Genomic DNA, 15646 nt, shown 5'->3' with positions numbered 1-15646 from the left:
GTAACGACTGTCAAAGATGTAGGAATAACAGGCCAATGACGTAGCTTCAATAATTCTTCAAAAATGACCTATATTACTTAGTTACGAGGTAGAGGTTAGACCTCCTCAACCCAGTTACCTGGACAATACCCCTTAGTTAGATGTATGAATAACAGCCATAATTTAACGTGCCTTCCGAAACACGGAGGAATCTACGGACCAACCGCGTCAATCAAACCTGTGATTGATCAACTTATGTAGTTATAGCTTAGCCACGAGCTCCTCTATGGCTTGTGCTATAGAAACGCAGTCACTGAACCCAGCTTTATCCTTCACGAAACACAAACTTTGTAATCGCGTGTTTACAGTTACATAACATTCTGCTAAACATGTTACTGATGCCACCTCCCAGTGACGTCAGGCGAACCCTGCGTGGAATGAGTTTTACTTTTTGAAGGTTTTAAGAAATGAAGATTGAAAAATACGAAATAAGGATGTGAAAAAGGAAAAAGCACTAGTCAAGTGGGAGTTGGACTCGCGATACTAAGGTTCCGGTAACAGTAGACTGAAAAAACATAAATTGGTTACCCATCAAAGTTATGACCGTACAAACTGTTGCTTAAGCGTAATGTTTGTTTTTTATTTGTTGTTAAGGCGGCAACAGAAATTAAACATCTGTGCAAATTTCAATTGTCTACCTATCACTGTTCATGAGACGCAACCTGGTAACTGATAGGCGGACAGACGGACTACGGGTATATTTTTTACTTTACCTGCTCACGTGTGAATAAACCGTTGCATCATTTAATAATGAGTCATTCTCACGATAGTTAGGTACTATTATAAATTACAAAAAATCTTCACAGCTTTATGACCGCTGAATTTTCACAATCTGTTAATTATTCGTCACACCAATCACCGTTATTTACTTTAATTAACAATTCTTTTGATATGCAAATGAGCTTTTAATAATTGCCTCAAGGAGAGACAGGTCAGATTGAGAAATAGGTAGACATCGTTACAATATTTAATTATAGGTCAGGAGCTCGTGGCTCAGCTATAACTGTACAAGTTGATCGATCACAGGTTAAGCTACGCTTGACCCGGTTGGTCTGTAGATGGGTGACCATATTTGTCATAACGAGTTCCTCCGTGTTTCGGAAGGCACGTTAAATTGTGGGTCCCGACTGTTATTCAGACATCTTTGACAGTCGTTACAAGTACTTATATTATGCTATAGAAACTTCTTAGGGTTCCTTACCTAAAGGGTAATATGGAACCCTATTGCTAAGGCACGGTTTTTGCCTGTCCTTTTGTATGTCAAGGGCTGTGATAGAAAGTTGAATTTTTCAGGGATTATGTGTTTATATTGTAACAATCTCTACATGTTTTACCATATTCAATATGAATTATATTTCAATGAGAAATACAAGGCGTTAGAAACCACGTGCGAAAGCTAGTTACGTAATAAAGATCTACTTGTCGAACATAAAAGCAAACACGGAACTTAATTACTTCAGTCATACATCAAACTCACCAAACTAGGTTATGTTCACGAGATAAAACAGTAGTTTCAATCAATATTATGAGAGTAAAAAAATACCTATTTTTTATATCCTACTAATATTATCAGCGAAAGTTTGTATGTATGTACGTTTGTTCGCCTTTCACGCAAAAACCACTGAACGGATTTAGACGAAACTTGGTATACGGATTGTTCATAACCAGGATTAACACATAGGATAGTTTTTGGATATATTTGTAGGGGGCGAGCCAACGGGCAATAGCTAGTATGAATATATAATTTCTTTCAAAATAAGGTTATTTGCTTTGGTATCAAAGTAGGTACTCTAGAATACAATTCAAACGAATTTTGACTCTTTGTTTTTCAGCGAAGAATTAATCTTCCAATCTTACTAATACACTAACTTTATAATAATAAAAAATGTGCACTTAGAGCAATGTAACTTTTCGATACACCTTGTTCACCGTCAATGAAAAGTACCTATAGTTTAATTACGGTACGAAGTGGCACTTCTGCCTCTATTACTATCGAATGGCACTATTTATTTAGTTAGCAGCCTTTTAGCGATTCTGTTTGGGTAAGATCGAAACTGGTCAAGTGTGAGTTTTATTCGCGATAGTTAGGGCAATAAATTTGGCAAAAAAAAAAACAAATCGTTAGATTGACAAAAAAAGAGAATTCAAAGCCAAAAGTGTGTCTGTCAACCAAGTTGTTAACCTTTAAGTTTTTTTTATTAAAAAAAAAACGACTCCCGCATTAAGGAATTCAATTCTTGTGTCGCGGGGGGTTTAAAAACATACAACTCACATGCACAAAGACACCCAGACTCAGAACAAACATTCGTGGATCACACAAATGCTTGTCCTACGGGGGGATCGAATCCGCGACACGTCGCGCACAGTGGGTTTGGCGTAGTGATTTTTAGTTAAAGAGAATATAAATACATCATCTGTGAAAATTTCAACTGTCTGGCTATAACGATTCTTGAGATAAGGGCTGGTGTAAGACTGACTGACAGACCTTAGTTATATAAATCGGTTTTAACCCCTAGGTACCTAACCCTGAAAAAGGCCAAGAGTGCTATAAAGGTTAAAATAAATATTTGATTTGTTAATGTAACGATTACTTCAAGTTTGAAGGAAAGTTAGCTTCGTAAGTGCCTTTAAGTTGTGTAATAGAGGGTCAATTTGCCGAATAGTTGGAATGTATTTTCAGGGGTGAAATTTGGTTTTCTCTTGATAAAATTCATCGGCTATAAGTAAAAATAATATTGGAGCTAGTTTTTGATCAAACGAAAGTTTTTATTTCTTAAAAAAAGACGTCTCCTGCACTAAATAATTTTGTCCTTGTGTCGTGAGGGGTTCAAAAAACATTCAGGTTACATGCACAAAGACATCCAGACTCAGAACAAGCATTCGTGGATCACACAATTTCTGGTCAGTCATGACGTTCTCAGTGAGCCTGGCGTTGTTAACTCGACCCTTCGGCTATCCGTGCAGTCAAAGTATTCTACTAAGGGCGGATTTTTCAATCGCCAGATAACTTTTATCTGACAAATAAATATGGCCGTTTGACATATTTTCCTTACAAAAGCTGTCAAAACGTCAAAATTATTCGTCAAATAAAAGTTTTCTGGCGTTAAATTCTAAGTATTCAATTTTTTTAGGGTTCGGCACCCAAAGGGTAATACCGGAACCGAATGTCTGTAAGTGGGCTGAATATTGCGAATAATGATAGCTAGGCTGTTGAAATGTTTTTAACAATATGTTTAATTGTCTTTCAAGGATCAAAATATGTGGCTTTTTCAATGGTTTTGACTATCAGTCTTCGAGTTTCCAGGCTTTTTTGTATGCCCTCTCGACCTTTCGGTGGTCGCAGATCTTTAGAATTTACAACCTATTAAGTTCATACCTAGTCCACTTTAACGTCTACTTGAATTATCAACCTAAGCAAGCTTATCTTAACGATCAACTAAATCTAGTTAGACTATCCGCATTGCGCCTGTGAATACTGCGTCTAACAGTCTAACGTGGAACAGATAAACAGAAGGAAGTGGTACTGAAACTACAATCAAGTGACACTATTAGGAGGTGGCGATCAACTATACCTACCTTTTTTTCAGCCTTTTCCCATATTGGGAAGGTTTGAGCGTTGATCATTAAGCTAGCTTACTGCGGGTTTTCAATTTCAGATTCCACATAAGATTGTCTGTGTATGTAAAATAGCCACATTGAAACTTCCCTGAGTTGGGATCCTGTATACTCACGCATAAAATCCTTACCTAAAACTGCAAAGCAACCACGACAATCAACCCTAGCAGAAAAAAATAAAATATTAACAGAAGAAAGAAAAAGAATAACATTTATAATTAACAAAGACATTGGTTTTGATTCAAAACTAAATAAGATTTTAGTATTTGAAAGACGATAAGAGTGACGAGAATCTGACAACTAATAAATTTGGCGACATTGGTTCCCATACTACAGCAGTATCAAGGCATTTCCATCAATTTTCTGATCTTCCATTAAAGTGTGAATTTAACGCAATTTACTACACGTGCTTCTGTAGCACGTACCATCATATAGGTACGTAATGATTAATTTTCAAACTCAAGAACAATAATCTATACTAATATATAAAGCTTTTGTTTGTAAAGAGTTTGTTTGTTTGTTCGAACGCGCTAATCTCAGGAACTACTAGTCCAAATTGCAACAGCTAGTTTAATTCTAAAAGTTAAAATCTGTATGGATATTATGTCTTTAGCAATTAATATACGTTTTTGAACTAAGGTAGTAAAATTATACGACCCATATACAAATCTAAAATTATCCCACGGGAAAATAGAACCGGGATAAACTTATCCTATGTATTAATCCTGGTTATAATTATGTATACTCGAGACCCTCATATACATACATTTGTCAATCAAACGATATCTGTTCAAATCCCTCAGTTTTGCCAGTCCGTCTTGCCCTTGACTGATTATTCAATACAAGTCACTATGATATTTTATCTGCAGTCACAAAAATAACCACCAGAATACCGTTTTATAGAAAATTGTCGCCATTCTTGCAAACTCAATTATTTCAGCAAAATAAAGAGCGACGGATAAATCTAATTGATTTTTAACCTCAGACCTTGACGCGTGACGCAGTGACGTAATGAGGGTTCCTGACGCTGTCAACCCTTGTTTGGGTTTGACCAATGGCGTCAGATCAAAGGTCAGGAGGATAGGGCGTTTTGTCTTGCTATGGAAAAGTTTCGGCTTTTGAGGTCTTGTAACTAGGTTTGTTTGGAAAAGGCGCAAAATATCTTATTTGGATATGTTTGTGGCATCATCGGTTCGACCAGCTTCAGTATATATTGGTCAAAATAGTGAGGAAAAGAAAAGATGGTTAAGGTCCATCAGGGGGTGGACGTTTGTAAATATGATCATATACTGTCTTATACAATAAACATTATTTTAACACGACAGACTGAACAAAAATATAACCATTTTTTTAAAAAGCGGCTATATTTCTGACCCACAACCTCAATAGCATTCTGTCGTATAAATTAAGTAAAGCTTACCAAAACTATATTAAAACTGTTTCTCAAAATAAAATGTTACCTTTATTACAAAAAAGCTAAATAAAAAAAAATCTTTGTTTTTAAATTCACATATAGTCCACCACCAAAACCCTTTAATAAAATAAAAGATCCTCAAAGAACGAATTCATATTTATAAAATCTAGATCGAAATTACTGAAACGCTTCTATCCTCAAAATAAAAACATATCTAGCTTTCAGATAAAAGCATTAATCCTAAAAACAACACACAGCGAACTAAACCGAATGCGTCCATTTTTTAAAGTCAAAAGCCTGAAAAAGGCTTTTAAAAAATAAAACGCAAACAGTACGTATTGATTTCGGTATAGTGCGCTAAAACGATAGACAAAGGGTCAAAAACACTCTTTTTTGTTTCTTTTATTGTATAGTTGATTTTCTATTAAACAATTTTTTTCAGGTTTTGAAAAACATACGGAACACACTTCTATTATTAAGGAGAATCTCAGGGAGTCTTTTAGAGCAAGTGAGTTTAAGGTAATTTAAAAAAACGATCAACAAAATTGTCACAACAATTGGTCGCCTATCAAACTTATGACCGTATCAACCATTGCTTAGCGTCATTTTTATTTTCATGTTTTGCTGTTTTTGTGGCGAAATTTATTCATTTTTTTGCTAAATATTTACGATGACTTTTATTATTTTAGCGGCAACAATTATAATCATAATCTAAAATAATTAAAATTTTCTACCTATCACCGGTAATGACATGCAGACCAGTGACAGACGGACTGACAGGGAACCCTTACTAACATCATTCCATTTGTACCCTTTGAGATCAAATAATATTATTTAATCTACAAACAATTAATAATATTGTATAGACATTGACAAAATACTGATCACGATCATGAACAATTAATAATATTGTATAGATATTGACACAAGTACCTAAATATTTCATGATTCAAAACTCCGAACCTTACAAATGCTTACGAAAGCTGTACATACGGTACCAGTAATAAAACCAGGGCTATAAAATTACTGCGGCCATTATTCAGCTTCAAATCCTAACCTTTCAGCTTTACAATGAGTTATATCTGCCTTGAAACATCAATACAAAGGCTGCGTTGCCGATGAATGGCGTCATAAAATATTTGCTATAATATTACAATCCTACTAATATTATAGACGCGAAAGTTTGTATGTATGTATGTTTGTTACTCTCATCATCGGCCTAGCCTTTTCCCAACTATGTCGGGGTCGGCTACCAGTCCAACCGGTTTCAGCTAAGTACCAGTGTTTTACAACGAGCGACTGCCTATCTGACCTCCTCAACCCAGTTACCTGAGCAACACGATACCGATTGGTTAGACTGGACAGATTTTCAAGCATTTGACTACCTGCAACGGCTGTGAAAGATGTAGGAATAACAGTTGGGACCCACAATTTAACGCGCCTTCCGAGACACGGAGGAACTCGTTATGACAAAGATGGTCACCCATCTACGGACCAACCGCGTCAAGCATAGCTTAACCTGTGATCGATTCACCTATGCGGTTGTAGCTTAGCCACGAGCTTACGTTACTCTGTCACGCAAAAATCACTGAACGGTTTTTAGACGAAACTTGGTACATAGATAGTTTATAACCTGGATTAACAGATAGGATAGTCTTCATCCCGATTTTATGTTCCCGTGGGATCATTTGTGATTTGTAGCAGGTATAAAAAGCAAGATGAAGTCACCACGCCAAAACCACTGCGTGCGTCTTGTCGCGTGTTTGATCCCCGCGTAGGACAAGCATTTGTGTGATCCACGAATACTTGTTCTGAGTTTGAGTGTATATGATTGATGTGTTATGCATGTTCGTGAAATGTCCCGCAATATATGGATTCCTTAGGACGGGAGTCGTTTTTTTTTAAAGAACAAAGAAATAGTGATGTAAAAAAAAAATTTGTCAGATACAATATTAAAAAGAAAATGTGTTTAGAAATATATTGTATGTTTATCACTTGTCTAGTATTCATAATAAGAGCTTTGCTTAGTTTGAGACTAGGCGTTGTGGGAAAGTTGTAGAATATTATTAAACCAGTCCTAAATTAGAACAATAAGCATTTATTGCAAAATTACCTTTTAACTTAAAATTAACATTACAATAAAAACGCTGAAAAATCTACAATTTTAAAACAGTAAAACCTGAAAGAAACAACCTTCATCGTACTCTCTAAATTATGCATGGTCCCAAGTGAACAAAAATGTAATTAACCTAAAAACACACACATTTGCTCAGTTTTTATATTTTTCTAGGTAGAATTGTCATTTAGAACAGTTTTTATGACCGTTGAAGTAAAAGTATTGACTTTATATTTTTGTATTCATTTATTCAGGTGCGGTTAAGGTTTTGTAGCATGAGGTCTAATGAGAATATGTTAGTTTTTAGGGTTCTGAACCCAAAAGGGTAAGGTAAAGGCTGTCCGTAACCAGGCTTTATATCATAAACCTAAATACCAGCATTTTAGAAATTGTGTTACTGCTGTCGTTTGTGTGATCTACGAATGCTTGTTCTGAGTCTGGGTGTCTTTGTGCATGAGACTTGAATGTTTGTGAAATGACAAACACTAGGATTAAAAGAATGCTTACTGGGTTACTGACTAAAAAAACAGTTCGACTCGCGATCCCGCCGCGTCAGCTCATGATTAAGGACTCCGGTTGAGTCCGAAACTAATCGGCTACCCCGATAAATACGCGTGAGTAAACAGTTACATCATTTAATAAAAAAAAACTGCACAAAAGATATTATAAATAATAAATAATAAATAAATAAATGCGGACAACATCACATACATTGTTCTGAACCCAAAGTAAGTTGCTAAAGCACTTGTGTTATGGAATTCAGATACAACGAAGGTACCACAAACACCCAGACCCGAGACAATGTAGAAATGTGAATACATTGATTCGACCGGGGATCGAACCCGGGACCTCAGAGCTAGTGACACCTTGAAACCGGTGCGTACGCCACTCGACCACGGAGGTCGTCAATAAAATATATAAAAATGCATATAAAAATGCATTAAAGCTCTTATTTATATCGTAAAATATCGACACTAAAACTAAACCATTATACGACCACTTAACTAACTTAGTTCTCCTATTTAACGGGGAGAGTATAACTTACTTTGCCTTCGAAAACTTTGCACTTTCGCACTCTATATTGTTAATCACTTGCTATGCAACCTCGATAGTCTGATGTATACGACCTCCTTGCAGTTTCTATGAAGTTAAGCATGTTAATTTATAGTGCTTCGTTTGGGTACGTATAGGGTGTAGGCAGAAGTAGGTGGAGGAGCTCGTGGCTATACTATAGCCGCATAAGTGAATCCATCACAGGTTAAGCTATGCCATAACGAGTTCCTCCGTGTTTCGGAAGGCACGTTAAATTGTGGGTCCCGGCTGTTATTCCTACATCGTTCTAGGTAGTCAGAAGCTTGAAAAGTTTGACAACCAGTATAACCAAGGGGTATCGTGTTGCCCAGGTAACTGGGTTAAGGAGGTCTGACAGGCCGTCGCTCCTTGTAAAACACTGGTACTCAGCTGAAACCGATTAGACTGGAAGCCGACCCCAACATAGTTGGGAAAAGGTTAGGCCGATGATGATGTAGAACTGGCTGCTGAGTGAAATGGGACACTAATTGGTACCCGAATCAGCCCCCTGTGTGTTTTGTGGCTTTATCAAGTTAAAGCTTTAGATATTGTAATTACAAAAAAATATTTAATGCTAGTTGGACCAACGCTTAAAGGTTTCTATATGTACCTACCATCGCAGGTTTTTTTTAATCGCTGTAAGTGGCCCCGTCAATTCTTTTGTGAACACTCTGTATAAAAACTGTTTCTTTGATACAGATTTGAGAAAAAAAACGTCAGCACAAATTAAACGTTTTTCGTTACGTTTCGTTTTTTTCACCTCAACCTAAATCTAATCGGTACAAATTGAAAAGATTGTACAAAAAGATATGCAAATATATTATCAGAAGACTGAATAAATAAATTTATTGGTACATTCATTTGTAAGCCGTGAGGGGAAGGAAATGTTCTGTTTCAACCAAATTCTACTTGAGATGGTCCAAATTTTAGGAGAAAAGCGATTTTTTGGCGATCTGGTTGGTTTATAATACGCAAATTAGCCTAGCGAAAATAAATTCGCCGGTTCAGTTAGTTTATTTCATAAAATCATCATTTTCATGGTTCATTCAGGTGTAGACTATAGTTGTGTGTAAAAATATATTGAAACAATTGGTTCGTATATAAAACCTTTCAGAATAGCATTATAAAGGTCTTTGGACCCCTTAAATTCGTCCCGAGTTTAGTCTAACTATCTAAAAATTTGGGACAAATGAAATAAAGGGGGTAACAAAGGGTCTTTTATGTATTTTGGGTCAAATAGAAAAGAGACGGGACTTTCAATTATATATTTACATTAAGATAGAAATTTTCCCTTTCTTGTTCTAGGTACCTAAAGGCTAAAAACCCTATTACTAAGTTTCTTACTATCTTTTCATCTATCCATTCTTTTTGGCATCTATAACTGAACCGTGATAGCTATCAATGTATTTCTGTTCTGCAAAAAAGAAATTGAGGTAGAGAGCAACGTTTGGTGCGGTCATAAATTGATGGCTGCCTTTTCTACGCATATTTGTCTTTATTTAACCATATTTTTATAATAAGTTCGACTCGCGATCCCGCCGCGTCTGCTCATGATGAAGGACTCCGGTTGGGTCCGAAACTAGTCGGGCTACCCCGATAAATACGCGTGAGTAAACCGTTACATCATTTAATAATTTATTTAACCAATTTGTACCGAATACTTACTATTTCAAATTCAGCAACCGCCTATCCAGTTTTTAAAATCTCCAAAAGAAAATAGACATAATATTTTTTTTGGAAACCGCTCTGACGGACGAAATAGACTTTTTAACCCTTGAATTTCAATTTCGTGATCTTCGCTGAGCTCTTGAACCTTACAACACACAACACTTTGATTCACCCCTACTCTCGTAAGATCTAAATTGCTACATCTATCTTTTTCATTGTCTTTATTGTTAACGTGAAAACGACGCCATTTTATTTTCTTTAAGCATCTCATTTGCGTTTGTCAGCAGTAAATCAATCGAGGGTTTCGTGATGTCTGATTTTGTTAGTTAAAAGGGATCTTACCAGATGTTTTAAAGGAAAATTTTTGTGAGTTAGTATGTCTGTTTCTTGATAACGATGATACGAGAGGTGTTTTTTTATAAAATTAGAAGGATAAAAGGATTAAATAACTACGTTCTCTTTTTGCCCTATAGCTGGATACAGGCCACTTTCCATATAGTTAAGGTTGTGAGCATTGATCATCACGCTAGCACACTGTGGCTGGGTGGTTTCACAATCCAATATTTTGGATCTAAGATTCCTCACGACTTTTGCCCTATCCGTTTGTCAGTCAATTAGAAAGTTATAGATCACAGGTTAAGTTACGCTTGATACGGTTAGTCAGAAGCTAGAAAATCTGACAACCAGTCTGATTAAGGGGAATTGTGTTGCCAAGGTAACTGGTGATCAGATAAGCAGTTGTTGTTTGTAAAACACTGGTACTTAGTCAATCCAGTAAGATTAAAAGCTAACCCCAACGTACCAACAGGAAAAAGGCTAGGATGATGATGATGATGATGTAACGTAGAAAAAGTTACCCTGGTACTTTACCTGCGTTGGAATCGAACCTGTACCTCACAAAAATCCGTTCATAGATCCTCAAGTCCTCTCCTTCCACATCGAAGTAAATATTAACACAACTGAATATTCTACTCCAGTCGCAGAATATACATTTATAAACTGAAATACTCTTCCAGAAATGTTTGCGAATCCCGGAAACATTTTGTTCGCTCCGATAAATCTTAGATAATCCCGGATTTCGACAGCATTCGTAAGATATATTAATGTTAGGTGTAAAACTTGATGTAGACTTGCTCTTGTTTGTTAATTTTAACTTGGATTATCAAGAATTTCTAAATAAAATACGGTTTTAGCTCGGCGATATGTTTTAAGGCATTTCCGACTCTGAAAACGATTTTATTATTATAATTTTGTACTATTAAGTGGCTGTCACTAATATAGTTGAGAAAAAATTAGTCAGATCTAAATGCAGATGATGTATAATTATGTCCAGTAGTGGGATATACAAGGCTGAGATGATTATGATTCATGAATTAGGGCTTTTTGGTATTTTACTGTCTCCAATTACGGATATCCCTATAAACAATCATAGCTAGACAAATGAAATTGTCGCAGATGCTTTCAATGGCTTCTTTAGCAACAATTAATTAAAATTAATATCAAGGTCAGGCAAAGGGAAGGGTTGAAGGTGACTGTTTTTATGGCAAACCTGTTTTTTCTCAACGAGACCCATTTGCATTGCGTGATTTATACAGTCTATTGGTAGACGGACGGACAGACGGACAGAAATCTATTTGCGAAACCTATAACTAAAAATCTATAACTATAATTCTATTCTCAAACGCATAGAATTTTGTAAAACAAAATATATACGAGAATAAAACTGAGTCATAATGAATCGCTTACCATAAAACGTTTCTACGTAAACTCGAATTTCATATCTTTTCCTCTGTTTTCTTCAATATTTTTTGTGTTAATATGAATCGTGATCTTTCTTAAGGCTGTACGTATACGAGGAAACACAAGTCTAGACAATTTCGCAAAAATGCGTTTTTATTTGCGAATTTTTACATCTGATAAATCCGGTCAAATTTTAAATAAATAAATGCGGACAACATCACATACATTGTTCTGAACCCAAAGTAAGTTGCTTAAGCACTTGTGTTATGGAATTCAGATACAACGAAGGTACCACAAACACCCAGACCCGAGAAAATGTAGAAATGTGAATTTTTACATTGACCCGTCCGGGGATCGAACCCGGGATCTCAGAGCTAGCGACACCTTGAAACCGGTGTGTACGCCACTCGACCATGGAGGTCGTCAAAGTTCGGTTAATAGGATTTAACAAAATTCATAAAGAAAATACTGGCTTATTGCTCAATGACAAATGATGATGTTACACATCGTTTTGACTACATGGAAAGTTACCGTGCAAGATGAGACAACGATATATGTAGTTTGAAGTCTCGCCTGGAGTCTGGATGAGGCTGAGGCTGAATCAAGAGCGTATAAAGACGAGAAAGAGTAGACTTATGTCCAGCAGTGGGAGGAAAGGCACTGTAGATAATCAAGATAAAAAATCAAAACCCTCTCTACGTGATGTGATGATAGTTTGATCCCCACGAAGGATAAGCATTTGTGTAAAACAGAAAACTTGTCTTGAGTCTGAGTGTATTTGTGCTACTTAAATGTTTGTTAAATCTCTAGCGATACAAGGATAAAATTAATAAGGATTCGTTGCTAAAAACGAAAAAGAGTTCATGAATAAATGTTAAAACAGATCCTATTGACAATATAAAAATATCTTCTATAATAATATGATAGAGAATTGTAATGCTTTGCGTAAAAGGGCCCTTAGTAACATAATCCTTAAGCCCTAGCACGCTTGCACGCGTCCTTGAGACAAATCTCCTTACACATGAATAACAAGCAGGATCTTACAAGTGTGATGATTTGTTTACGGTAACATCGGCATTGGTTATTTTTTTTCGTGGTGAGGCAGTTTGTTGCTGGGGAGTTTGTTGCGCCGTTTCTTCTCTCACAGCAAAAGCACTTAGGAAGCGATGAAGGGTAGGCGAAACTGGGTGCTGTCCAATGTAATTTGATCTTTCAAAAGCGCTTTTTAGTAGCCTTAGCCTTATTTAAATAAATTAATGTTTTTTGATTTTTAAAGGTATATTTTTTTGGGTGATGATGTTTTTTTTTTCAATTTCCGTCTTCACCTATTTTGTTGCTTATGTATTTTTTTTACCCTAAAAATATAAATTGATTAAATTACAGGGAATGGCACTTGTGCGTGACGTCACGTCTGTGTAATAATTTTGCGAATTCGTTACGTCAAACGTAACAAACCTCCTAAATCTCTCCACTTTTAATGTTCAGGTAAAGGGTAAATATGTGTCTCATATTTTTTCATTATTCAATATCTTTTTAATAAACTACATCAAAATCACCCAAAAAAACGATTTCTTTTGCATATCTGCTTTCAATCCTCTTAAAAACTTGCCTAGATACATAAAAAGATCAATTTTTTTAAAAAAAAATCCCTTTCCTTAAACTGTTTTTTTTTCGACTTAAACTGTGAAAAACAGCGGGTCCATCGCATCGTGAAGTGTCATGGCCTACGTGATGCCACGCAGGTTTCAATATGAGAGGACGCAAAGTAATTTAAAACTTGGAAACCAGAATATTTGAAATATTGGAGAATCCTGGGATGTCAGGTCAAGTGGGATGTTTTTTAGATGAGTGATTCAGTGGTAATAATATTACATAACTTAAGCACAACGCCATCTACTATCAAACTAAGCAAAGCTTGTATAATGAGTGATAAACGACTGATAAACATAGTTATATATTTCGAAATACACATGTAATTTAGATCTCACAAACTTTTTGTTCTGGATGGAAATCAAACCCGTATCTCAGGTAAAGCAGTCTCAAAAACATAATCAAACTAGACTTCAAATAAAAAATACTGAGAAAAACGGGCCTGTTGGTCTAGTGGTTAGTGACCCTGACTGTTATACCGGAGGTCGTGGGTTCGATTCCCGCCCAGGACAAATGTTGTGTGATGAGCATCATCATTTGTTCTGGTGTCTGGGTGTAATTTATCTATAATATGTATGTATTTAGAAATATATAAGTAAGTTTATCAGTTGTCTGGTTACCATAAAACAAGCTCTGCTTAGCTTGGGATCAGATAACCGTGTGTGAGTTGTCCCAGGATTTATTATTTTATTATTTTTTTTATTATTATTATGACACCAAAATGAATGACATAATTTCACATTAGACGAAAAAAAAAACCAACCAAAACGATCCGAAGTTCTTAGGTTACAAATGTAAAAAAAAAATATACAGAAAAATTTATAACTTCCCCCTTTTTAAAGTCGGTTCAAAACATAATAAGTTTTATCGCTTTATACTTCCATATGCTATAATGAAAGTACTTTTAAAGTCTATTAGCTTTTTATAAAGGGGCAAAAACCGCTTGAGTGACGTCATAGTTCAGTTTTATGAACTGGGTAATATGCAGGCTTATACGATAGGATCTTGTAGTAATATTTTTATATTACCACGTTTTTATTCTTAAACTAGCTGTTTCCCGCGGTTTTAACCACGTGGTTTATTAACATTTTTTTCCGTAAGAAATATCTATACTAATATATAAAGCTGAAGAGTTTGTTTGTTTGTTTGAACGCGCTAATCTAAGGAACTACTGGTCCAAATTGAAAAATTCTTTTTGTGTTGAATAGACCATTCATCAAGGAAGGCTTCAGGCTCTAAACCATCACGCTGTGACTAATAGGAGCGAAGATACAATAGAAAATGTGAAAAAAACAGGGCAGGTATAAATCATGACTTATATCTTCTACCCACGGGGACGAAGTCGCGGGCAACAGCTAGTCTTCATATAAAAAAAATGTGAAAAAGATAAACTTCATTTATTATTTTGAAAATAATTGAAAAGTTTGACACTAAAATAGATAAAGCCGTTTACATGGAAAATTGGGTTGTTACTTTATGTGTCTTTTTCGCAATTTTACTTCTTTATACCTTCCTAGGACTTCTACAAATATTTCTAAACTAAAATAATTCAAATCGGTTCAGCCGTTCTCGAGACTAACGAACAGCAGTTCATTTTTATATATAGAAAAATAGATATTTGTGTTTGATATATGTTTTTATTGACAGTTAAATTATAGTTATGATCGCTGTGGTCGGTTATTGGATATGAGATTATTTATTTTATGGTCATAGTAAAGATCTTAACTGCATTATAGCCAAATGGTAAAAGTCAAGTCCAACCCACAGAGCGGTACGTGACACGAGGTCTACCCCCGCGTAGGACAAGCACGTGTGTGATACACGTCGTTGCGGCCTACGGGTAATAAGAAGCTAGAAAGTCTGACAGCCAGTCTGCCAAGAGATATTGTGTTGCCCAGGTAAATGGGTTAAGGAGGTCAGATAGGCAGTCGCTCCTTGTAAAACACTTAACTGCATCGGATTAGACTGGATGTCGACCCCAACATAAAGTTTTAAAAGTTCAGGTAAAACTTAAAAAGTGTAAAGTAAGGATATTTCTAAACTAGGCCTGAAAATTAACATAGCCTTCGCATTTACAGTTTCAATATACCTTCGATCGATACAAAAAAAACATCGCTATAGCGTCCATGCTGAAAAACGGTCAATTTTGTTTTTGCCCTATAAAAGCCTATTCACATTGCATTTTAAAGCTGAAACCGGAAGGCGGTATTTTATTGGTTTAGCCGGTCTATGTGTGCATAATAGGTATGCATGAGCAGCATGAGGTGCAGGTTTGATGCCAACAAACACAGGCTGAGTAGAGATGTGACTTGTTCTTTCCTTTTTGCTATTCT

The 15646-nt window shown here is 35.8% G+C and overlaps 1 protein-coding gene across 3 annotated transcripts in view; it reads left to right on the top strand.

Annotated features, from left to right (window-relative positions):
* The window catches only part of LOC113502550 (synaptotagmin-7), a 507062-nt gene that overhangs the window by 120436 nt on the left and 370980 nt on the right, over positions 1-15646 (top strand). The window lies entirely within an intron of this gene.

This window comes from Trichoplusia ni, chromosome 17, assembly GCF_003590095.1.
Source record: "Trichoplusia ni isolate ovarian cell line Hi5 chromosome 17, tn1, whole genome shotgun sequence".
NCBI classification, from domain to species: Eukaryota; Metazoa; Arthropoda; class Insecta; order Lepidoptera; family Noctuidae; genus Trichoplusia; species Trichoplusia ni.
Note: the sequence above shows the minus strand (reverse complement) of the source record. Positions and strands in the feature narration are given on the sequence as shown.